The 24,786-nt window shown below is 42.9% G+C and overlaps 1 protein-coding gene and 1 long non-coding RNA gene across 2 annotated transcripts in view; both read right to left on the bottom strand.

The window, feature by feature from the left end:
- grik5 (glutamate receptor, ionotropic, kainate 5) overlaps positions 1-9,463 on the bottom strand; it is a 91,942-nt gene extending 82,479 nt beyond the window's left edge. Inside the window, exon 1 of the mRNA XM_031744306.2 lies at positions 8,784-9,463. The gene's annotated coding sequence lies outside the window, so the exon portion shown is untranslated. The remainder of the gene's footprint in view (positions 1-8,783) is intronic.
- A 44-nt stretch (positions 9,464-9,507) lies between these two features.
- Positions 9,508-14,505, bottom strand: LOC120442806. The gene is made up of 3 exons (XR_005614940.1): positions 14,140-14,505; positions 13,680-13,845; positions 9,508-10,824 (listed from the first exon to the last, which is right to left on the bottom strand). It is a non-coding gene; the product is annotated as an uncharacterized LOC120442806 (long non-coding RNA).
- Positions 14,506-24,786: the final 10,281 nt, after the last annotated feature.

The raw sequence follows: 24,786 nt of genomic DNA, 5'->3' as shown, positions 1-24,786 counted from the left end.
AAAACAGAAATATTTTACAAATCTTTCATTGTTGATTAGTCAAATAACAGAATTCATGTTTTTTATGAACCTGATAGTTAATTCACTGTATTAAAATGGCCTCCACAGTCACCAGCTCTCAATCCAGTTGCATAAAGAATTAGGTCCAATTATTAGGATTTAGGCCCACTCGGTACGAGCAAAGTGTACTTAATAAGCAGTGAGTTTTAGAAAGACAGCTCCACATGCAGATTCAGACAATTATCCCATGACTCTGCTGGTCACTTCAGCCCTAAGGAGCATTTAAGCATCTTTCAGTTCATTGCTTCAGCTTCATCACTTTCGTTTACCATCGCCATTTTCATCAGCAATACTTCCAGACACAGCAGGCAGCTGTTTACAGCACAAACCTGGATGCTACCTGTTCAGCACCAAGAAACTGATGGCACATTGTTAGTGACTAGCTAGTGAGCATAACGGATCATTTGGCAGCTAAAGAGCCACACGGCTCCCTCAGGAGTTTGTGAAGGCCAAAAACATGAGTGAAAAAAGAGTGAATATCGGACTTACAGTCCAACTGAAAAATATATCACTGCTTAATATGATTGTTTTCATTTTTTTTGTTTTCTATTTAACCTTTATTTAATCAGGTTAGTACCACTGAGATCAAATATCTCTTTTACAAGGGAGACGTAGCCAAGAGGGCAGCAACACAGACACAGAAACAAACAACAGATTAAATAAACAATATTAAAACTTACTCGCATAAAACACTTGTGCATAGACTAAGGTAAAGTGTAATGATTAAACCAGAACTTTAAACTCCTTCAATGTAATCTGAGAGATCAGATCTGAGATTGTGACTTTCATGATGTATGCCAGGGTTTCACATATTCAGCTGCTTTATCATGTGTTTCAAGCTTGTTTCTGTTGATCCTAAGCTCAACAATCAGTAACTGGTGTTTAAGATATCACTAAATAAAATTAAAGTCAGTGAGCATCTGGCATTTAATTCCTACAGTCTATTCCTAATCCCTAATTTTCTCATTAATACCTACTGCTCAGCAGCTTGAACCTGGAAATGTTTTAAGTAAAACACACAACATTTTGTATTCTAAGCTTTCTTGCTGACTTTCCACGACGGACGTGCCAGCAGCAGAACTGAGGCTGACTGCAGGTGCTAATAGGCTGGTATCGCCTGTGCGGATCAGTAGGGTACAGTATGTGCTCTCTCAGCCTGTTTTACTTTGGATCAAAGACTGTCTCATGAGCAGTCTGAAACTCTTTGTGCTTCTCAGCATGACCACATCTCTGCTTGCGTGAAATACATTGATTCTGGCATCCACCACACGCCAACACGAACCATGACACTGGCAGGATGCATGAAACACACGCACCCCTCCCTTCCTCCGGCTTTCATCGTGTTTTGAATCCAACATCAAGAACATCGTAAACACACACGGGTAGCACAACGCGGCTCTCATCTCGACACAGACGGAAAAAACACCTACACAACATTCACGCCGCACATACAGTACAAACACGGTATGTATACACAAGCTGTACTTGCACTCGAGCGGGCAAATGTTCATGTTTAATGAGAAATACTATACGCTTACTATAACTTTTCCTGGCTTTGGTTAAAAGTCACTCCAGCAGCGAAAAAATGACTTAAATTACTGGAGCTTCAGTCTCTGATTCCTGAGCGAGTGATGATTTGGAAGAGAACTGGTCAAACAGCACAGTAGATTACATCAAGTATCACTGAACCGGAGAGACAGAATTTGTTTTTCGTTTTTTTACCGAGCCTCTCGGATAATGTGCCGCGATTGTTTAGCTTAAGCGAAGTAGAAAACTGCTGCTTCGAGGAAGGTGTCAAATTGTTTAAAGAGTTTCTTTTCTATTGCAAAGCATCTTCACTCCTCGTCACGCACACCTCCATATGAGCTTAATTATAGTCAACACTTCCTTCCCTGGGTGTATGAAATTACACTATTCACAGGCTACCACTTTACATCCAAGCTCATCTGAAAGTTATGCCTCAAAAAGGCGATGATGCAGATAATATTGTACTGTTTAATGACACTTTGCTGTATTTGGTTGCAGCAGGGGCCAACAGCTCCGGGTTGTCATCACAGCCAATTATTTGACTCAGCAGAAAAGTGAGTGCCAAAATTTTCCAGACCCACCGCACGTTTGCAGAAAACTAAAGTCCATAAAAAAAAACACAACTTTAATGACCACATATGCTGTATGTTTTTAAATTCCGTTATGATTACATGATATGAGCCCATTTGGAGTATTTACGTTTCGCTGGGACAATTAAATCTGCAGCAGTTTAAATTCAGGCAATAGCCCATAATCAACTGCTGCTGCATCACCATTTGGACAGAGGCAGCTGGAACTGACTGGCATGTTAATACTTCTGATTGGTGGAGCTGATTACAGGCTCTTGACTCACAATCCCAAAATACCAGTGCTGAGGAAACAACGACACAAAGCAAAATACAGAAGTAGTGATGAAATTTGGCCTTTCCCTACATTTCAGGAAAGAGAAGAAGAGTCAGCTTCTTGTGTTTCACAACATGTGAATGGTGGGGACATCAGGGGGGTTGGGAAAGTAAAGGTGGTCTAGCAGAGGAGATAAATGTGACAAAAAAAATCGTCATTTACTGTATTTGCTGGAAACCTAATTCATAAATGTTATAAGCGGATAAACTTATGTTACTTTTCAGTGTCACACATACAATAGATTTATCTCAGAGATATTACTAGAGAGTGGTGCCATGTCCTATATCTTTTTTCAAATTGTAAATGTAAATGCAGGACTATAACAGGTGTCAGAGTAGAGTACAGGTACCTGCAAATGTCCCATATGATTATAGTATGAGTTTATCTGACTGGGGAAACACCTGTGATATGACTGACAGTTGTGATAATGTTTATAGAAGGACAGATATACACTCATGGGCCACAGGTACATCTGTTTGGCTGCTTGTTAATACAAATACAATACAAATCAGCCAATCACATGAAAGCAGTACAATGCATTTAGGCATGTAGACATGATCAAGACGACCTGCTGAAGTTCAAACAGAACATTAGAATGGTAAAAAAAAAAGAAAAAAAGGTGATTTTAATAACTAAGAATGTGACGTGGTAGTTGATGACAGAGAGAGAACAAGAGAGAAAATAGAGAAAATATCCAGTTCTCTGGCTGAAGAGTAACTCAATTAACCGCTCGTTAAAACCAAGGTATGCAGAAGAGCATCTCTGAATGAACAACACATCAGATCTTGCAGAAGAAGGGCTGCAGCAGCAGAAGAGCACTCCGGGTGCTGCTTCTTCTGTCAGCTATGAGCAGGAAACTGAGGCTATAATTCACACGAGTTCACCAACTTTGGGCAACAGAAGATAAGAAAGACACTGCATGCTCTAATGAGTCTCAATTTCTGCTGCAACATTTAGATGGTGGGGTCAGAATTGGGTGTAAACAACATGAAAGCGTGGATTCATCCTGTCTGGTATCACCAGCTCAGGCTGGTGATGGTGGTGTAATGACATGGGGGATTTTTTTCTTGGCAAATTTTGAGCTCCGAGTACCAGCTGAGCATCGTTTAAACGCCACAGCCTATCTGAGTACTGCTGCTGATCATTTATGACCGCAGTGTACCCACCTCCTGCTGCTTCCAGCAGGATAACACACCATGTCACAAAGCTCAAATCATCTCAAACTGGTTTCTTGAACATGACAATGAGTTCACTGTGCTCAAATGGCCTCCACAGTCATCACATCTCAATCCAACAGAGCACTTTTAGGATGCGCTGGAACGGCAGAGTCACATCATGGATGTGCAGCCAGCAAATCAGCAGCAACTGTGTGATGCTATCAAGTCAATACAGGCATAATCTCTGAGGAATGTTTGCAGCACCTCGTTGAATTGATGCCACTAAAGGTCGGTCCTACCCAACACAGTTGAGGTGCACCCATGGAGTGTAGTAAATGTATCAAACTTGAAAATACTACATATTCTCTCTTCAAAAACACCAGTGTTTTATCTTTTCCGTTAAAGTTTCAATATTATAAGATCTAAGCGCGCTATACTGTGTCACACGTGTAGATATGACGTTGATGATGAGTGCCATTAATGCAACGTCAGGTGAGCGTCTTCTCAACAGCAGCAGCGGTGAAACATTAAAATGTAAAACAGACTTACCAGACCGAGGATGACACCGCTATTACCTGAATGACTTTTCAACAATCTTACACTCAAAAGCAGTTATGCGGAAATGTGTCAGAGCAGATGAACAGAAGAATTCAAGAATGCTTTAAGAGGGTTCAGCTCACACTGGAGTAAAAGACATTTCTCTTCTGTAGTCACACTGACAAACAAAAACAGATACACGTATATCAGTCCACCTGTTTGTACTTTTGTCTGTCATCCGAATGATAATTGCTAAAGTATGCCCTCATAAGCCGATCCCTAAATAAAATTAAATCAGCTTTATGCATTCTGAAGCATGACCCCCTCAGGCCTCCTTAGGGGTGTTCAGACAGGTTTGATCGGTGATTGCAGGATGATATTCTCTGCTGAGACTCCATTTTCCAGCTGCGGGCTTTGCCTGCTTACCAGCTGATTAGATTAAAAGGTGAGCTTCTTCACCCTGAAATTTATTTTCTGATCTCCTGATAGATAGACTGACGCCATCAGACAGATAAATATGGGTAATACCCCCGAGGCTGGCAACAACTTGTTAGTGTTGGATATTTATAAGCTCTGCAGTGAAACATACGCCTGAATTTTAGGTTAAAAACAAAAGAACAAAACAGGATGTCATTCTGAAATTTATCAAGTGAAGCTACTCATGCCTGCCTTATTAGATAAAGTTTTCTGTTTCGCTTTAATTCATTTATACTGAGACCTACGGTGACCTTATGGTGAATTTTGCCAAAAAAATTTAAAAAAAAACTTTCCCAGGCTTCACTTCATTGAATGCAAACAGCGCACGAGGCAAGCTGGAAGATCTACAGCTGAAGCCTAAAAAAATGACGGGCACGGTGACATAAGCTTTCCCTCTGGTTAAAATCAAGAAACTGACATAATGAGCAGCCGCGCCACCATGAAAACAGCACGCAACTCTACCCAAAATGCCTTTCTCCATCGTTGCACATTCTCCTGAAACGACTTTAAATTAGATCTATCCCCCTTTTGTCACTCAGACGCTCACGCAAGGCAGCAGCAATCGCCAGTAAAACATCACAGTTGTGACTCACTGAGCCTCCACCAGCCTGCTGATTAGGACAGGTCGGGTCAAGACTGATCACCTGAGCCCCTCAGACCGTATTACAATTACACTGATAGAATACTGACCTTTTCTACTAATGCTAATGCAAGAGAGAGTAACTGCCATCTTACTGTCATTGTGCACGCAGGTACTAAAGCACCAAATAACCAGAAATGCACAAAACGCTTACAGTAACAGCACACATATACAAATGATCACACTTCTACCCCAGTTCAAGCACATTACACACATTGCTTTTATCTTCTCGCAATCCCGTCTTAATGACTCCATTAACTGAAAGGCCATTAGCAGCATTCACTTTATGGCCAGCCAAACAGCCCAGTCGGGAGCACATTATGGAAAAGGCATGCGTGTCCCGATGTCCATTTCTTGTCACCCTCTTCGCACATACACATTAATTCACTTCCTCAATTCATCCCTCAAGGCCAGCTAGCCTGAAGCAAGCAGGCCTGGACAAACTGCTAGGCAAACACTGCACTGCAGAAGAAACTGGAGGGCTCCTCAGTATTTGAAGAGATCTCATATACCAAATTAGCCCAGCTCACCTTAGAGCGGCAGCTGTGTGAGGCACTTTAGGAGTGAACGGCCATCCAAGAGACAGCCACAGTCCCAAAATATTGATTCAGCGATGATAACAGTCTGATAATGATCTGTTCTTGCCTCACCACCAGAAATGAATCTCATTCCCTGCTACAATCCAGCTAAGCTAAAGAGAGCAGCTGTTCCCACTGAAGAACTAGAAAATGAATGATGATGCGAACAATGTGAAAATATGTTTTGGCCTGAACAGCACAACACAAGTGAAAGATATTCTCAAACGCTATCGAAAGTGGAATCACAAAATAAAAATGTGCGCCAGCAATTAGAAAAATGTAACCCAGAGGGATGATTGGATCAGTGATCTGAAAGGGCCTGACTGGTACAAAGCAGGGCAACGGGAAATTCACTGTAAAAGGTTGTCTCGTGAACCATGCGCACTTCTGCCACAATTTAGACCAAGCCGAGTGAAATGATTGGGGAGCGCCGCAGCAACACCGTGTGCTGCTGCTGTGAGAAGCACTTAAAAAGATTAAATGTCACAAACACGTAACTAATAATTTGGCACATCATCTCCATATTGCTTTTCTGTTTCTGCAAGTCTGGACTCGACGAGCAGAGTGCACATAATCCAGCACGGATGCTCTTTGACTGGTTCTACAGTGTGAGTCACCCAGTTACTTTGTGACCATGGAGCAGAGCCAGGGAGGGCCTGGGGTCAGAGTTCATCTAATGTCACTGAAGCAAAAACATAAGACACGCGCATGAAACCTCAGCTAGATGACAAACGTGACACGCAGGAACAGAAACTGAACTGAACGCTTGCCAAGTTGGTTTAGGGACGTTTTTGAGCCGCGTGTTTGTGCTGCGTGTCATATTTCATTGATCTCGTTTTGTGCCCTCAGCTCTGGTTTGTTATTTGTTACTCCTGTGATACACTATCACATGCTAAATGTGTCTTTTCTTTTTCCTGCTCCGAGCTAATCTTCAGCTCTGCAGGCAAATGGTTGCCCCCGCTGAGAGGACAGTGGAAATACTTCATATCTCATAGGAGGGGGGTTGCGTCCAGCCCAGCCCTGATATTAGCTCACCACTCTGGGAGCTGTGGGTTTCAGACAGTTGTACTTTACTTCCGCTGAGCAGGAGTGGACAGAGGTTTCTGCTGCCTGCTTGATCCCCCCCTCCCTCCCCCCCTTTCCCGTGGGGTAGCAGGCCATTTATCAGCTACTAGAAGAACATGTATCGATGCCCGGGAATCCAGCGTTTATTACACTTCAAAGTGCAAGGTCAACTTGGCAGGGATCCGTGTCAAAGCTGTCAAGCACAGAAACATAAAACAAATAGCCCACGCAGAGGATGCGGCGTAAAACACCAAGATAAGGGGCACATGTCTCACCGTGAGATTCTTGGTTTCTGTGTACACATGTGCAGGAGGTTGTAAACACAGGTTTCCCTGTTCGTGTTTTTTTTTTTTTTATATACATTTGAATCTAAAAGCACATCATTAACAAGCAGAGGAGAGATGAGGAAAAAATGTAATGCAGCATCCATATATTTAAAGAGAAAACACCTGGACTGAGGTTAGTTTTTTCTCCTCTGTATGCTGTATGACCACATGCCGCATAAAAGTCACACCAACTCTTTCCGCTTTGCCTCAGCGGCGAGCCATATTGAGAAGCCTGAGCTCTTGTGACTCTCTAATGTAGTCAGTACTTTCATGCCTTTGATGCCATCACATGCCACTCCTCCCCTCTTCTCTGGGTTTTCTGACAGTGACAAAGGGGATCGGCAGCGGCGTGTTATCAGTGTGCAGCTGCAGTAATCGTATTATTTAGTAATCTTAATTCTGAGAGGCTGACCAACACTGTGAACAAAGCGGGGGCCTTGCTAAGCCCATCAGAGCGCTCCCATGGAGCAGAGGTCTTTTCCTGCTCTGCGGCCCCTCCAGACCCGCACGCTCCCTCATCCCTCCCCGTTTCTCACACTCCCTTCCCCGTGTCCTCCTCTCTGTTGCTTTCCGTCTCACACTCTCTGTCTCCCTCCTCATTTTCCTTCTGCTCTTGTTCTTCTATTTCCAGAAAGCTTTTTTATTCTCCGTCTCCCTCTCTGTTTTTTTCACCCTTCCAATCTTTCTGTCTCTGTAACGCTCTGAGCTGGGAGTTTGTGTAATGGCGTTATTCACAGTTCATTGGTCTGTTTGAAGGGACTATCTTGATTGAGCGTCTCCCGGTGCGAGGCCTGGTGACTGTGGGAGTGTATAAAGATGTGGATGTGTCCGTGGAGATAGATGGGCTTAGTAATATGCAGGACATTGCAGAGGCTGGGTTTCGGTATGGGGTTTCATCCAAGCAACACATAGGGAGATAAAAGGAGGCTGAAATGATATGCAGCCGGAGTGCAACGCTCAGGGCATTAGACGTGAAATGGAGGCAACAAAGAACTAGTCAGGGAATCAGAGTCATTCTCATTAGCTGGTTCACCCTCTTCGGTTTTAGCCCCCCATCCCTTTTCCATCTCATCCTAATGAATATAAGTACACTGACATAGAACCAAAAAGTGCTCCAAGAAGCAAAAAAAGCCCAAAAAACTCACCATTAATTAGTTCAAATTAACCTCAGGACTAAAATGTAGGAGTATACACACACACATACACACACGCACACAGGGAAAGACACCCTGTTCGCCTCATTCTGACACCACTCTGATGCTGTTGTAAGCTTGGCTGTAAGATCAAAATCTCTTTCTTTGGCAGACACACACAAACACACACATACACACACAAACCGCCTGGGGCAGAGGAAGCACAGGAAAGCAAATCCGCTGTGAAGACACCATAAAACCAACACTGCAGAGAGACACGCCACTTCTGCGCTTCTGCATGCATAAGCTACAAAACATGCTAATGACATGCGCCACACATGTGGAGACGTACACGCGTAGAAAGAGAGGGTCCTACTTACAGAATGAATCAGACGGTATCAGAAGCGCCGTGCCATATTATCACTGTAGTAGTGAGTCAATACAGGCACTGAGATCTGAGACCACAGAGTTTTAGCGCTTCAGCCAAGGGGGTGAAGGGTGTGGGGGGGTGCCGTGGGGGGAGTCAGAGGAGTTCACACTGTGTCAGTGGGTGTGAGGACATTCAGGAGGAATCTGGAGCAATCCCGTGTTTATACTGAGAAGAGAAAATAATCCCGATAGGAAAGGCAAGAAATCAACAATTGGTGGAAAAAGAAGTTTGGTTCTTGTGTACAAAGAGGATGTACGGGGGATTGATTGGGCAGGTGTGTTTTTCTTCTTTCTATCTCTGACTTTTAAAAACACAAACACACAAAAATAACAAGAGCCCACCTCGACAAATAAAAGGAACGGGTGAAAATGAGTCAATCAGAAAAGGCTCCACCTTTTCCTTTTTTTGCTGTCTTATTCTGGTTTGCTGTCTGCCCACCTCTCGTTTTCCTCGGGATTGCTGTGAGCCCGTAAGCAGAGGAACGCCGGTAAGAGAAAACCAATCACCTCGGCAGACGACGAGAGAGCATAAAGGAGTAAATGACAAGCAGATGAAGGGGAGGATTTCCGACACCTGCTCTCTCCCTCTGTTTCTTTACCTCCGTCCCTCTCACTCTCCCTCTCTCCAACCTGTATTTCCCTTCTAGTAACAGCCCCCCCCTCCCTCCCTCCCTCACTGCTTGTTTGGGTTTTTTTAGTGCATGAGCTTGCCACAGCACTGACTGAGATTCTCCAGAAGCTACAACCACCGGGATGCTCTTCTGCTTTCTTTCCTCCTCTCTGCCTTCCCCTCACGCTCTGCACAGAATGACAATGATTTGCACGCCGTCTACTGTGCCGGCACTGGATGTCTGCCTGGCTCGCTGCCTGACACTTGGGCTGTGTACCCGTCTTCCTGTCTGTCTGTCTCACCAGCCTCAGAGCTTGTCTGTCATTCAATACAGCTGTCTATTTACCAGGCCATCTTTCAGCCTGTCTTCCTCCCAAACACTGAGATACAGACCAGGCAGGTGCAGGCGGGACATCATCCTAGTCTCCTGCTCAAGTCCCCCCCCCTCCCCAGTGTAAATCCTGAACCCCTCCCCTACCCATTGCGCTAACTAGCCTCAACACGAATTACAAAGAGTCTCCAAAAAGATTCTGTGCAATCCTACTTAATTCTCTGTCCTTTATTTTCTCGCCGTCCCTGCTTTTTTTCTTCCCCCTCTGTCGCCTTCCTTCTCTTTCTTTTTCCACCTGTTTCCCTGTTTTCTGCTTCTCCTTCTTCCTTTTTTTTTGTTCTCCTTCTCCTCTCCTCGGTGCCAGTCTCCTTGCTCGTTATCTATTCTGGACAGTCTGTCCCTCCTCTCTCTCCGTCACTGAGGGAGGATGAAGAAGAATGGTACTGCTTCATAATGTACTTCTCCGCAATGTGAGAGAAACTGGGGGAAATTTGTGGGATAAAAGCCGGGTGTTTTTGGAAATTGTTCCTCGAAAAAAAAAAGAAGAAAAAAAACAATAACGATAGGCCCTCCTCCCCCGCAACAAATCAAAACAGAGCGCCTCTCGAGGGGGGATTTTCAATTACTCGCTTTTGCCCACAAGCCAATCTGGAAAAAGTGGCTGAGCTCTGAGGTGTGCACCAAAGTGTCGTAATCTCAAAAATATATCCGGCTGATAAATCCGGACATATCCAAAAGCTCCGTACCATTGCTCAAGCATCACTGCAGCCTATTTCATTTTAGATGAAGTCCAAGAAGCTCAATTGTGCGCTCAACACGCCGACTGGCTTGTTGCGCGTTGACTCCTCCGAGGCCTGTCGCCCTCTGCTTATCTCTGCTTTCGGTAGACGGCTGGTCCAGGCTCAACTCTGCAGACTCAGCCCTCGCTCGGATGGTTCGAGCTGATGGCAGGAGATGGTGGAGGCAGCTAGCCGTGGAAAGCTGGTCGCTGGAGGGTGGATGTTGGCTTCCATGCTGTCCATTTGGTGCCCATCTCTGCGAGGCTTCAGATCTAGAAGGAGAGAAAGAAAGGAGGAAAAGTAGAAGAGAGGAGAGAGGGAGAGTGCATGAAAGGTTAGCATGGTGACATTTGTGTCACTCTTCCTTATCACGCATGTCATTCTCCTCCTCGCCACTCTCCACCCTGCCTGTCGTCCTGCTGTCTATTCCGTCCTTGTCACTCTTCCACGACTTTGCTGCTTGTTTGTGCCGACCTCCTCTCCACTCACTCTATGATTTGATGCTTTCACTCTCTCCCAACAAGCTCATCTTCAAACGCTCTCGCCATCCGCATCTCACTTCTACTCCCTCTATCCAATTTCAGATCTTCACCTCTACTTCTTTCATGCAATCATTTTTACTCTTTCTCTTCAGAATCCAAGGTGTCTGTTCACCACAAACTCCACAGGCTGCACCAGGTGCAGCAAAGGCACAAGCAGACATAACTAGCTGGTCCAGACTAGACGTCACATTTTAATAAAAAGTGTCGTTTTTAGCTGAAAAATACAACTTTTCTTCTCTAATCGCACTCAATTATGACACCAAATCATGTGAGATGTAATGATAAGATGGATTATCTGTTTGACACAATGGATGAAAACAATACCTTGAGGTGATATTTGCACAAAATTGATTCAAATATTAGAATAGGACGCATTCAAATGAACAAGGCAGAGTAGAGACAAATATCTTAGATATTTTAAAAATAACTTTATGCTCATTTTTATTTAACCTTTTAAAGCCTGAACCATTAAATAATTGCCAGAAAATTCAAATTTTTTGAAAATAGAGTAGTTATTGAACCTTCTGACGAAAAAAAATATATATACTAATTTGCATATGAGTTTTAATATGTATCATATTTGCTACATCCGTCATTTTTTTTGCAGTTTATTGCTGAAAAAATGTATCATGCAATTTATTTAAAGTTTTTTTTCGGGGGGGGGGGATAAAAAAAATAAAAAAAATAAAAAAAAATCACACTAATGATGCAGAAGTCTCGAAACATCACAAAAACTGCATTTTCCTCTGTAGTTAAAACAATATTAACACTTTCAGTTGTGTTTTGGTGCAAAAGAAATGAGGAGAACCTCTTCAGTTAAAGGTAAATGCAAAAATATTTTGCTCTTGTCTATAACATAGTGAGATTTGGATTGAAATGTCATGCAGAGAGCTGCGTCGTATTCGGTACTGTATCTTTAGACCCCCTGACAGGTCACGCTATTTGCATTTAATTGTGCTCTCTTGCATTTAATGTAATGCAAACAAAACAATGAACCTTTTGTGAGTCATACTTTGGAACATTTTCCAACTAGCGACACATATTATCTATGTATCAGTTCATGTTGTGGCAAAACACATTCATAAATCCCTCTAAATTAACCCTGCTCCAGGTAGACAGGTATGCATGCAGATGACAGATGGCCCGAGCTTAGACAGACTTGGATGCCTGCTGAGTTTCTATTTTTCATTTCCTAATAAATCACACTACCTTTTGTCAAACAGCTGACCCAATTCTAAAAATAGAGGCGCAGTGTCAAATCTTACCCAACAGGTAGTCTCGACTCTGTTACTATGCAACAGTTTGCACCTGTTGAATATGATAAAGTCCTTTCTGAATCCTAATCAAAAAAAGCTCACCGCTCTGAGTCGAGTGATGGATCTCTTCTTAAGTCAGAAAAGTACAGAGGAAAAAAGAAAAAAGGGAAAAAGTCATTTCAGAGCCCTGCAGTAATATCATCTCTTTTAACAGAGTAAAATCGTTAAATAAGTTTAGTGACTCCACTGAGGTGGGTGATGGCCGATTTACAGTGAAACATTCAAGGCCATTCAGCTTATCAGCTCCAATCAATACTTCTGTGGGATATATACGACCCTCCCGTGACACCGATATTCTCCAAGGACCATTTAAGATGAGACTAAGCGCGGTGAGGTTAGTGCTCAGTGTCTTCTATTCTGTACGTGCGTGCATATGTGTGTGTAAGTCCAGCCTTTGTTGGCACCTTAAGCATGCTAAGGTGTCGCAGGTGTGAAAAGACGTAGGTGGGTGCGAATTGGTGTGCAGAAGGTATGTCAGCGAGGAGTGCAAAGATGGAGGTGCGTGCAAAAAGAGTGACGTTGTGTGTCTGTGCATGTACATATGTGTCACAGCTGTCATGCCAGAAGCTATTATATACACCGATCTACTTCATAACCTTCTGTTCCTCCAGTCCTTCACACTGAGGCTGAGCACAAACCTCTGCTCCCTCTGAGTGGGAACGAAAAAAAAAAAAAAAAAAAGATTGACACGGACACAGAAATAGCAGTCCTTCCACACACACACACACAAACACATCCACAGCATCTTTATTCATTTCCTTTGTCAGGAAAGAGTCTCAGAGCGTCCTCAGTGTGTCTAAAATCAAACAGAATGTAGTGAGGAGCCTGAAGAGACCGAGAGAGGGATGGAAGTAAGAAGGGGGGGATGGGTGACACAGCCAAAGAGGGGAAGATGGAAAAGGAGGCAAAGAGAGGGGGGAGACAGGCAGCAAAATGGATTGAGCCATTCAGATTTTGTCTATATCCATTAAAACTGGATAGGACAGCTTATGCCCTGACTGAGGAGTTTGGGGGGAGGTAAAAGAAAAGGAGGATGGAAGGAGTGATGGAGGGAAACAGGTGGGGCTTGACAGGGTGAGTGGGTGAGACACAAGGAAATGAAGGGGGGCCCATCAGGAATGAAAATGCTCTGTATATAACTGCAGACTGAAGCCATACACATATATATATATACACATATGTATATATATATATTTAGGAAACAATCAACTAAGAGGTGAAAGAGAATAAAGAGAGGAGGAGGAAAAAAGGAGAGGGATGGACACTCACCCATTTCAGTGGGCTCTCCACAGGCAAGCACAATCCCTGCTCTGTGATCCCATCCTGGGGAAAGGCGCAGCGAGATCCTGGAGCTCCCTCCGCTGAATACCAATGGAGCTGCTATTATCAGCTCACACACACACACACACACACACACACACACACACACAGGCAACTGAGGAGGAAAAGGCACAAACAGCACACAGAGTCAAGTCTGGGGTAGTTGTTTAAATTAGAAAAGAAGAGCAGTTCAGTGATGCCAACAACATGTGACAATAAAGGAAAACACTGCAGCGGCACAACTGGATTTAAATTCCCTCCCAGCGCTCCTTATATTCGCCTTTTTCTTATGAGGAAAAAACATCAGAGGCAGCGCACGAAGCTGAGGCATCAGTCCACACACATATATATATATACACACACACACACACTCATACAGTGCCTTTACACAGCCTATACAAATACTTACTGAGCTTATATTCAGAAATCCCAGTGAGTCCCACAGTTCACTCTATTCACAGCTCCTCTCTTCACAGATGTGTTAGAGGAAAAATGAGTTGTCCGCTGTTTTTCTTTCCCTCCCTGTGGGTTCCTCACAGTAGTATTAGATGCAAAGATAAAAGGATATGAAGGCAGACTCTATATCCTCCCTTGGTTTCTCCTCACATGCAGTATACATCCAGTTTTTCTGTCTCCATTTGTTGATTCGGGTCCGATCCGTCCGCCTGCCTGTGGACTTCGCTGTGATACGGCGACACGCGACGGCAAACTGCATTCACTTAGTCACCCTCCCCTCTGCCTCTCCCCTTGCTCAATAGTATACCCGTACCTCCTTGGCTTTCTCCAATCTAATCAGCTAGCTCTCTCTCTCTCTCTCTCTCTCCCTCTCAGCACCCTCCTACTCTCTCCTCACCCTCCCTCCTCCTTCCCAACACCCACTCCTCTACACTCTCTCTCTCCCTCCTAGGTATTTTTCTCAAAGATGAATATCAAAAATAAAAAACCCATCACCCCTCCATTCTCTCTCTCTGTTCTCGCTGTCAGTTTGTCCGATAAGCATTTGAAATGTGGGGGGGCAAAAGAAAAAACTGGTCATGAAGAAAACGCACACTATCTGAATGAGACACACACGGCAGCAGAAAGACACAGAGAGAGTAATCAGAGGGATGTGTTACATCCACGGCCGGGGAAAACTACCCTGACAGAGTTTGACGTGGCTGCTTGCTCGGGGTGACAAACACTATCACACGACCGCACCACTCGCCTCATCTCGTACCCTGTGACACACACACACACACAAACGTGCACACACCAGTGCGCCACAACGTAAACACGCCCGTCGGCTCACATGCAAAGGCGCATATTGACATAATGTCACTAATGTGCGCACACAGACACATGAAGGCGTAGATCCAATCAGAGAGGGGAAGCACTAATTGTGAAATTGTGATGCTGGCGCCGTGTTCGACTAAGAATATATGAAACAATAACCGATGCCGGTGTCTTTTTCTTTGTTTTGTTGTTGTCGTTATTGATTCCCTCGGGGTTGTCAGACAAATCTGCAATAAAGTTTTTTAACTTTGCGATGAAGGTTGTAATAAAAGGAGAGAGCCCTGTGAGCTAGTTTGGTCAGACAACCTGAGCAGCACTGCATCATTCACGCCACCGTGAATCGTTCTCCTCACGTCGTGAATTAATAAATTATTGAACATGCTTTTTTATTTCTTATTGATAGTGTCAATTTTTCATGAATTGAATTTTTTTCATATTTAAATGAAATCCACTTTACTGGATGCCACCTCCTCCGTCACACGCTCTTTATATAGGGACGAATTAAGCCATGCAAATGTATGAAAATGTATTGCTGATAAGGGCAGCACAGTGGTGTAGCGGTTAGCAATAACGCTCCTGGTCGGCTTGGACCTTTCTTTGAGGCGTTAGCACCAATTAACCTCGCAAGCGGCCCAAAGACGTGCTTGCGAGGTTAACTGGCGATTCTAAATTGGCTGGAGGTGCAGACGCATGAGTGCGCGGTCAACAAGACAAATATTGGCAGATGCAATCTTCAGTCGATAAACCAGTGCATAACTGTATCACAGTGTGCTGTTAGCTCATTTCCATCTCTATATTTTTATTCTTGGACTCTACTAGAGCAGTTTTGCAGGACTCAGATTTACATATAACCCTTATTTATCTTTTACTGAGCCACTGTCTAAAATAAGTCATTTTGATGCATCCACATTTCTTCTGACAGGCTACCACTGGCAAACAGAAGGTCTGAACGCAGGAAGGGGGAACTACAAAGTGAGATTAATGGGTTAGTCAGCTATGTTGAGTGTAAAGTGTTCTGCAGCAACTCATGGTTTGGTTTAAACTCGTCCAGAAGCATCATCATTTCACTGATTCTTTCTGTTTACAGCGTCTCGTGAGCGTGATAAAGATTCTCTCTTGAAGAAATGCCTTTTGTGCTTTTCGTACTTTTTTGTGGAACTTCTGAAGCAGCGCCTTACTAAAACAACCGAATGAAGCCCAGCTGTAAACTTACAGCAGTTCATATTATGTGAGCTGCACTGGTACTGAAATTTGCATCCATTAATTTGGTGATTCATAAAGTGTATAAATATTTTTATGCTTGCTTCAAACGCTGTTAAGTCTCTTTTGCACTGCTCCAATTGCAGCTAATAATGCACAGATCAGAAAATTCATCTGTTACATTTGTAGTTTATTTCCAGCAACAGCATCTCGTTTTACTGTTACATTTTATGTTTAATCTTTATTACCCATTTTTGCCTGGAGTAGGCGGTGCCATTATGTGACCGTGCAAAGATCTTTAAGCAGAAACTCTGAGTTGCCAGAGAAACGTGATAACTACCGTTGTGATACCTGTTATCTGGGGTTTTAGGTTTTGTCTAGCCAGCTAATGCACACAGAGCCTGGCTATGTTGAACTTTTTCAAAGTATATCCCACTTGTGGGGGGGGCTTCTGTGCTTGAAGATGGAGCTGAGTGTCTGAGAAATCAGCTGGGTGTTTAGAGCGTCTGAAGCTCTGAACAGTTTTTGGCACATATTATGTCATCGTTGTTTAACACGAGCGTGAACAACTGTAACAATACACAGTGACAGAAAATATGGAAAAGCATGACGTGAGCCCTTTAAACATGAGCGATAGAAGGTTGCGGATCGATTCCCTCCCTACTTCAGTCTGCATGTCAAAGGATCCTTCAGCATGATACTGAACCCCCGAGTCCCCCCCAGAGGTATCCATCCAGTGTGAGTGTGTGAGTATATGTTTAATGAATATATAAAAATAGTCTTCAATAGCAAGTTAATTAGATAAGCATTTTAAGTATAATCATGCTTCTGTAAGCCACTTTGGAAACGCACCTCCACCCCAGCTCCTTCATTTCATACCGTTTCTATCCTAATCAATGTGATGTCGGTTGTCATTGATCCCAAGCCCCACCCCCAGCTACCCAGGTGGTCCGGGAGCAGACAGAAATTACCACAGATGGAAAAGAAAAATCCAGTTTTGACTAAAGCGGTCCTGACAGAAATTAACTAATGCAATGCTTAATAAAATAAAATTGAGTTGAATTGATTTCAAGTGGTAAATGGCATTTCAGCATAGTGAGTCCTTTTGCTTATTAAGAAGAATGGGCTGCCTAAACTTTTTACTAATGGATCAAACTTTGAGTAGAATACTTTTACTTGTAATGGAGTATATGTAACTCACAGAAAGGTGGGGACTACTTCCTCTCACACACACCCAAACCATTGCTGAAAAACATTCCTCCTCTCACTGGAGCACCCCGACTCTTCATGCACAACTCCCTTGAATGGAGCTGACATCCTTCTCACTATTTATAATGTTCAGTCATACAAGGCACAACTCGGCAACAGCACGAGCCCATTGCAAGCAGACAGCAGTCTCCAGAGAAGCAGCTCACAGTCTATGATGTCACTGCCTAACTCCCATATCCCCACTTTCGATCAGGCCATGCTGTCTCATCCCCCCCTAACGAGACTGGGACACTGGCCTTATGGTACCTCTGCTCCTCTCTGGTGGGCCCAAGTAGCCTTTTCAATATAGATCTTTTTCTTAACCTTACAGCCCCAGCGCTCTCTTAGCATTTTGTGTCCTCCAAGGCTTTTAAACTCACCACGGTGTGTTGAATCATTGATTTTGTCACTCTGTGCATGAGGTGGTGCTTTAATTGCTAGTGACAACACTGTGTTGCCTAACAGTGATGTTTGTACACTATGCTTTAAAAGATTTGTCCAGATGTAATCTATTGAGTTTAATTTAATAAAGTGGCAGCAAAAAAAAGAAAAAAAATTGCTCGTGTGTCGATCACTAATTAATCCGCACTGCTCCAGTCCAACCTATGACTTATTTCATTCATAACCTGAATGCTAAGTGCTGTACGCTAATGTTAAAACCTATTTGCGTCTCATATATTAAATTATAGCCTCTGGGTATATCAACTCTGGCTTGTCCACTAACCTGTCCCCTAATCAAACCAGGAAGCAAATATAGCATGTGACAATGCTGAGCTGTCTCCTCCGCTTTGGTTTCAAACAGCCCCCTCCACCCACCACCCACCCAATGCATCATCATGTTTTCACCTATTCACTTTGCATCTCATAAAATAATGTGCATCTCAAGATGTCTTTGTCCAGTGGGCGGACAGTGCTGGAACACCTATTACTCACTCATGCTTGAGCCTATTAGACTGCAACCATGTCACGCTAGAGGTTCCCTTAGGCCACGGCTGGGTTTTTTTTCTACGCATGTGTGTGTGTCTATGTGGACATTTGGATATGACTGTTTGTGCGTCTGTCCAACTTGCAAATTTAAAGTTCCTTTGTAGTCTGTGTGCATGTGGTGTGTGTGTGTGTGTGTGTGTGTGTGTGTGTGTGTGTGTGTGTGTGTGTGTGTGTGTGTGTGTGTTTGTCAGTGGAAGATCTGGAGGGCTGCGTACACACAGCGTTACCCCTAGCTGTGACCCACAGCTGCAGTTTTCAAGAAGTCAGGAGGAGTCTCCGTGTGCTGTCTCTCCCATTTCATCAGACACGCTGACGCGCACCCCGCAGTCCAAGCGCGTGCACGCAGTCTAATTTACCTCTGGTTTAATTTACCCCGCTCTCATTTGTTTTTTCCCTTCACTGCTGAGTGACACCGAGACTGCTGCATGCGCACGACTATCTCCGTATCATACCTCCATCTTTTTAAGTGTTTACAATATAATGCGAATAATCCTACGTGGTTATTTACCTTAATATTAGTGGTGATTTAGGCCTCCACAGAAAGTCTGCTGTCACTCTCTGTTTCAGTCTCCCTCCTCTCTCTAAATATGCATTCAACAGCTGTCTCTCATCTCCATCCCACACCACTTTGCTCTTGACAAATTGATGTAGAGCGCTTTTATATAACAACTATGTAACACGCGCGCACACTCCAAATACCATCCGCAGCACAAATGTAAACCTCGCCGAACCATTACACATTGCACTTAAGTGCAGGTGTTAAAAGCCCAGTGTTTGCAAGCGCCGGGCGTTACGTGTGAGAGTGTTTCCTTAATTTTCTCTGTGTAGAGCGCAAATGTGGCTTCCATGTTAACTATTGCCTGGAAAGCGTGGACGAGAGGGGAGGGAAAGGCAGAGGAAGACAGAGAGAGGAGGGAGAATTGACATTCTGCCCGAGCACTGCGCTGTGCTCATGGCATAATGATTAGCTCCTCAGTATTCCAGTCACATATGCTTCACTATCAATGAGAGAGAGAGAGAGAGAGAGAGAGGGAGGAAGGAGCAAACATGAGGGAGGGGACTAGCAGAGGGAGGCGGGGGGGAGAGGAAACAGGGAGGGAGGATGAGAGTGAGTGGTTGGGGGATTGGGGGGGGGTGTCACATAGGCAGAAACAAGGTGAACAAGAGAGCAAGGGATGAAAAAAGTGAGAGGGTAACGGAGGACAGAACACAGGACTGTAGCGTGACATAAGCAGCAGCAGCAGCAGACGTAAGTGCGAGCACGCTGCAGTAAGCTGACACACAGATGGACGCTGCGTGCGCAACAGTCGGACACATTTGCAAACTAAAAAAAAAGAAACACACACACACACACACCCTACATCCACACGTACGCTGAAATACACGTGGAGACTACTTTGTCAAAGTCACAGCAGGTACAGCCACCTCAGCAAAGAGAGAGATGGGGGGTTGGGGTGGGGGGTTGGTGAGGGACGAGAGAGACAGAGAGGAGGGTGAGGATGCAAAAAAAAAAAGGAGCGAAAAAGGAGAAAAAGAAAAGGACAGAGGGCGGAGAGGAAGCATGTGCCAGCAATAAATATATAATCACAAGACATAGAGAATGATAAATGTATACCATTACTTAAATAGGTCAGTCATACATTAATAACATCGATATGATAATAAAGTTGGGAAGTCAGCTGTAGCCGGCTGAATAAGTTTGCATAAGTGCGCTCACTTAGTCAAATACAAAGAAGTACATCATGTTTCTGCATGCCCCGTAACTCAGACTTTATTTGTTAAGACAGATCGCCGTGGAAGAAGTGAAACGTTTTTCAGCTGGGATGAATAATCTTAAAACACAGCAGAGATGTAAAGGTGCGTACTGCATGCATGCAGCTTAATAAAACATGTCTGTCTCCCTACGTAACAGTATCATTTTTCTTGCATTGTGTAGTGCAGTGCATACTGTACGCTGACCTTAATGTGATTTATGATATTTTCCTTCGCCTGTAGAATTACTAGTATATATGATTTTGCCTGGTAAATTGTTTGACCTTTAATAGCCACGTACCAGTGTTGCTCTGATGTTGATATTGCATCCATCAGAAATACACTGCAGTAGTACTTTTAGGTATCCGTTTAGGGCTGGGTGAAATTAGCCGTCTTCACATTTAGCCAAGATATTATTTGCATGAAATGCTTTGAGGAAAAATTATGAGTGTAGTACACAGATATAGAAATTAATCCCCTTTGAATGCTCATAACGTACTTGAAGACACGTGTCATGCGTGTCACTGGAAAGATGACAGATGAAAACACCAATTACCATATATAAATTAGATGGCTCCCAAGCTAAATTAAATGTTCCTTTTTTATTAAAACACAAGGCTAATCTATGTCAGCTATGAGATTTTTCTGTCATGTTACCTTGGAAACAAAGCTTTTCCCGGCATCTACAACTTGCCAAGATGTCAATAAAAATGCCATTAAAAAAAAACAAAAAAAAAACACGGCATTATTAACGCTTCTCTAGAGACTCAGTATTAAGTGGGTTTAGTGGAACTCACTGTTATTTTTTTTATTATTATTATTACTACCGTTGGTGTGTAACATATGCTATATTTACTATAATTCGCTTCAGGAAAGCACATGCTAATTTTACCCAGATCATTGTAAGATATACCTACAAGAACCTCAGTTTCACTCTGCTTTTAGAGCATAACTCCAGGCCATGTGCTGTAAGAGCACACTGCAGACTGAGTAATTTGTGGGTTTTATTTACACTGCATTTACTGGTGTTTCACCACTAAATCCAAACCAAAAATACAGAGTAATTTTATTTCAAGTAGTTTAAAAAAGAAAAATGCCATGATTATACTCCAGGATAGTCGGTTCAACTACCTGTGGTTAGGGCAGCTAAGTGTTAACTTCCTCAATTGGTCTCTTGTGCTTACTTAAAGTTCATATTACGCAATACTGGGCAGCACAGTGGTGCGGTGGTTAGCACTGTCATCTCACAGTCAGAAAGTCCTGGTTTGAACCCACTCACACACACACACACGGAGTTTGCCAGTGCCTGTGTGGGTTCCCTACAAAGACAAACATGTCAGGTCATCTGGTGTTTTTAAATTGGTTATAGGTCTAAATGTTTGGGATTCATACTTAATTGGGAAATCTACAGAGTAACGTGACGTGTGCATCAGTGTAACTACACGTCGAGACGACACAGCCCGCGACGACTGTGACTGGTCTGTTCGGCGCCCTCGATTCTTCCTTTTCATTTCCAGCTACTTTTTTGCCACAGTTTCTAAATTTATGAGTAAGAATGTATCAATCATCATCTCAATATAAGGAATAACAATCACAGCATCAACATAAGGACTCACAAATGTCAGCAAAAGAGAAATTTGAGAGACAAATATATTTGCCCCTAAAAAAACAATGATCACAACAATCAAACAAACCACTTACGTAGGTTACGTCATGGGCTCTACAAAGACTAAATCAGGCGTTAGCCCTACAACAGACGTGTCCAGGGCATCTGCCCCTCAATCTTATTATAACAAAAGCTTGTCACAACAATGATACAAATTACAGGACAATGTTTCATTTGGTAACGTGATATAAAAACCACTTCCCTGACTACAACCATAGTAACAACGCTTCTTTCTGCTGCTCTCTTACCCACAGAGGGTCGTCGCAGCAGATGGCTCTGGATATTTGATTTGTGTAGATTTTTTCACTGGATGGGAAACCCCCAAAGGAATTTGTGCATCTTCCTGGTCCCTGATCAGATGTAATGTCATAGTAACATTTGTAAAATACATTTTATTCATGCTGTTTTATCACGTTAGTGTAGCGTTTGAGAAAAATCTCCTTTTTTCTTTTTTTTGAAGGGCTGTGTACACACAGAGCAACGTTGCCACAAGTTGGCAAACCATGGCCAAATGCATTTGGATTTGTAGGGTTGGCATCACATCCTGCTTATTGTTTCTACCCTCTCTGTTTTTCTTTTATGCCTTTACTGTCCCCACAAACCGAGACAGCAGTGCCAGACAGCTGCACCTCCCTGAGCCTGAGTGGAGGCTTCTTCCTATTAAAAGGGAGTTTTTTTCCTCCCCACCATCGCCATGTGGTGCTCACAGGAAGGGTGGCCAGATCAAACTAAATCTGAGGCAACCACTGTGTCTTTGTTGAGACAAAGTGGGACACATCAATAATGCTGAGAGGTAGTCTGAATGTTTTCATGCTGTTATTTCAACTGCTCTTCAGGTTTTGGATTTCAGTTTGGATCTATCCATAGATTTTTTTTTTTTTTTTTTTTTTTTTTTTTGTACCATATCTGACAAGTGTCACTATTTTTATAAAATTATGACATACATGTACTCTGTCACTTTACGCCATACCTCCCTTCTGTCTCTCAAAATATACTGCTGCTTTATTTTCTTTATGGCAGCTTCCATCATAGTCACCCAAATCTGCAAAGCCTGTGACTTTTTGGCGTCTTTCCCTGATGAGTGTGGCATTAGACAGGCTGAACTTCTGAATATAGTAAAAAGCCTTCCCTTCATATACTTTGGGTAAAAGCCAGACTTTTTGAGAAAGCAATCAAAATATGGGACATTTTCTCAAGATGTGGTAGAAGGGGACAAAGAAAAAAAATGCTGAGTTAAGGATGGACAGCTGGTCATCCTGCTCATAGGTGATCATCTGATTGTTGGCGAGCTCTCGTTAATATTATAAAGTCTTTAAAAACTCCAGTGAAATTCTATTTAAACGGGAAAAAAGTGGCTGAACAAGCAACAAAAGAAGATGGCTACAAGTAATAGTTACCTAGTTGTGTAAATGGTGATGGGAAACTTAAATCTTAGGCTAAACTAATGAATAGATATTTAAATTGCTCGAGTCATTTCCAAACAAAAAATTGAAAATTAAATTACTCGGTTAAAGTATAAACAAAGTGGATTAAAATAACTGGCTGGAGCAGCAGCTAGCTAAAAGGTTAGCTGGAAAAGTGAGACACGGTTAAAACACCTGGCAGGAGTTACCTGCACACGTCATGCTAAAATGTTTAAAGGTAACACATATAAAGCTCACTCACTTGCCTCTGATGAAAAAGCACTCCAAATATTGCTGACTGCTTTTACTTTTTAGGGCACACTTAAAAACTCCATATTGACTCGGTAGCTGCTGTGCTGCGCTTACCTGGAGATGAAAGCCAGAAACAGCGCTCGTGGCGTCCTCCACCTGCTCGGGACACTGTGATGTCAGCGAGTTTGCTGCTCCGAGCTAAAAGCTGAACATGCACATCCTCTCCAGAGGGTCACTTAGGTATTTTTAGTGTTTATGATACAAGAAGAAGTGAGAATCAAAGGGATGCCCACGGTGAGAGAAGCTACTGCGTGTGCTCGTTTCGGGCTGTTTTGTTTGCAATGAGGACACTCGTGAATATGTCGGTTATGTGGCTGCATAGTTGTCCATTTCATTTGCTTGTATTAAAATTAAGAAAAGGGCCTTATCTCTCCCTGCTTTAATAGCTTATACAAGCCATGATTCATTTTAAAACATAATTGCAAAAATCACCACAGCACTTGCAAGAATATTAACATAATTTTACTACTCTAGTGTACACAAAAATCAGTTACTGTGCTGCCTGATAGATAGATAGATAGATAGATGTGTGTAGATAAAGTCCACCGTCAAAATCTGAGTTAAACTCAACTCGGTTTTATAAATGTTATATCTACTCCGATCTATGCTGTAATGACTGAACATCTCACCATTTTAATGAGCGGTTTCATTTTTTTAAACACTAGATCTATTTCTGTATGCCGATTATTTTAAACGCTCCATTTTCATAAACACTGCAATCTACTTGACAATGGAAGATCTGATCACTCTCCTATTATAGTAAATAATTTTAATGAGTGCAGCTCGTTTCAGCTGCATTTGTGTCTCTTTTCTAAAATCTGCACATTGAATGTGTTTAGCACTTTGCAAAAGTCTTGAGCCACTCTTTACCTCTTCATAGTCACCCGATTTCACGAGCCAGACTTTCTTATACTTTTACTTTTTAAGGTGATCTTGACTTATTGTGCGCCAGACTTTCTGGAGGTCTTTCAAAGTTTTTCTTTGAATATTTGCTTGGACATTTTCGGCTAATTTTCAGTCCAGCCTTTGTCCCATTTTCAGAGGAATGTTTACTTTTTAAGCCACTTAACACTGACCTATGAATCATTCAAACATAAAAAGGCACATAACTCAAGGGATGAACCAGAATCGTGTCTACACATAACAGACAACTTGGCAAGCAACCAGTTTTAAATTGTGTCTTTAGGCTCTTTGTTACTAGCAGCATGCTGCAAAA

This window comes from Oreochromis aureus, linkage group 11, assembly GCF_013358895.1.
Source record: "Oreochromis aureus strain Israel breed Guangdong linkage group 11, ZZ_aureus, whole genome shotgun sequence".
Lineage (NCBI taxonomy): Eukaryota > Metazoa > Chordata > Actinopteri > Cichliformes > Cichlidae > Oreochromis > Oreochromis aureus.
This window is presented reverse-complemented; position numbering and strand designations above follow the sequence as displayed.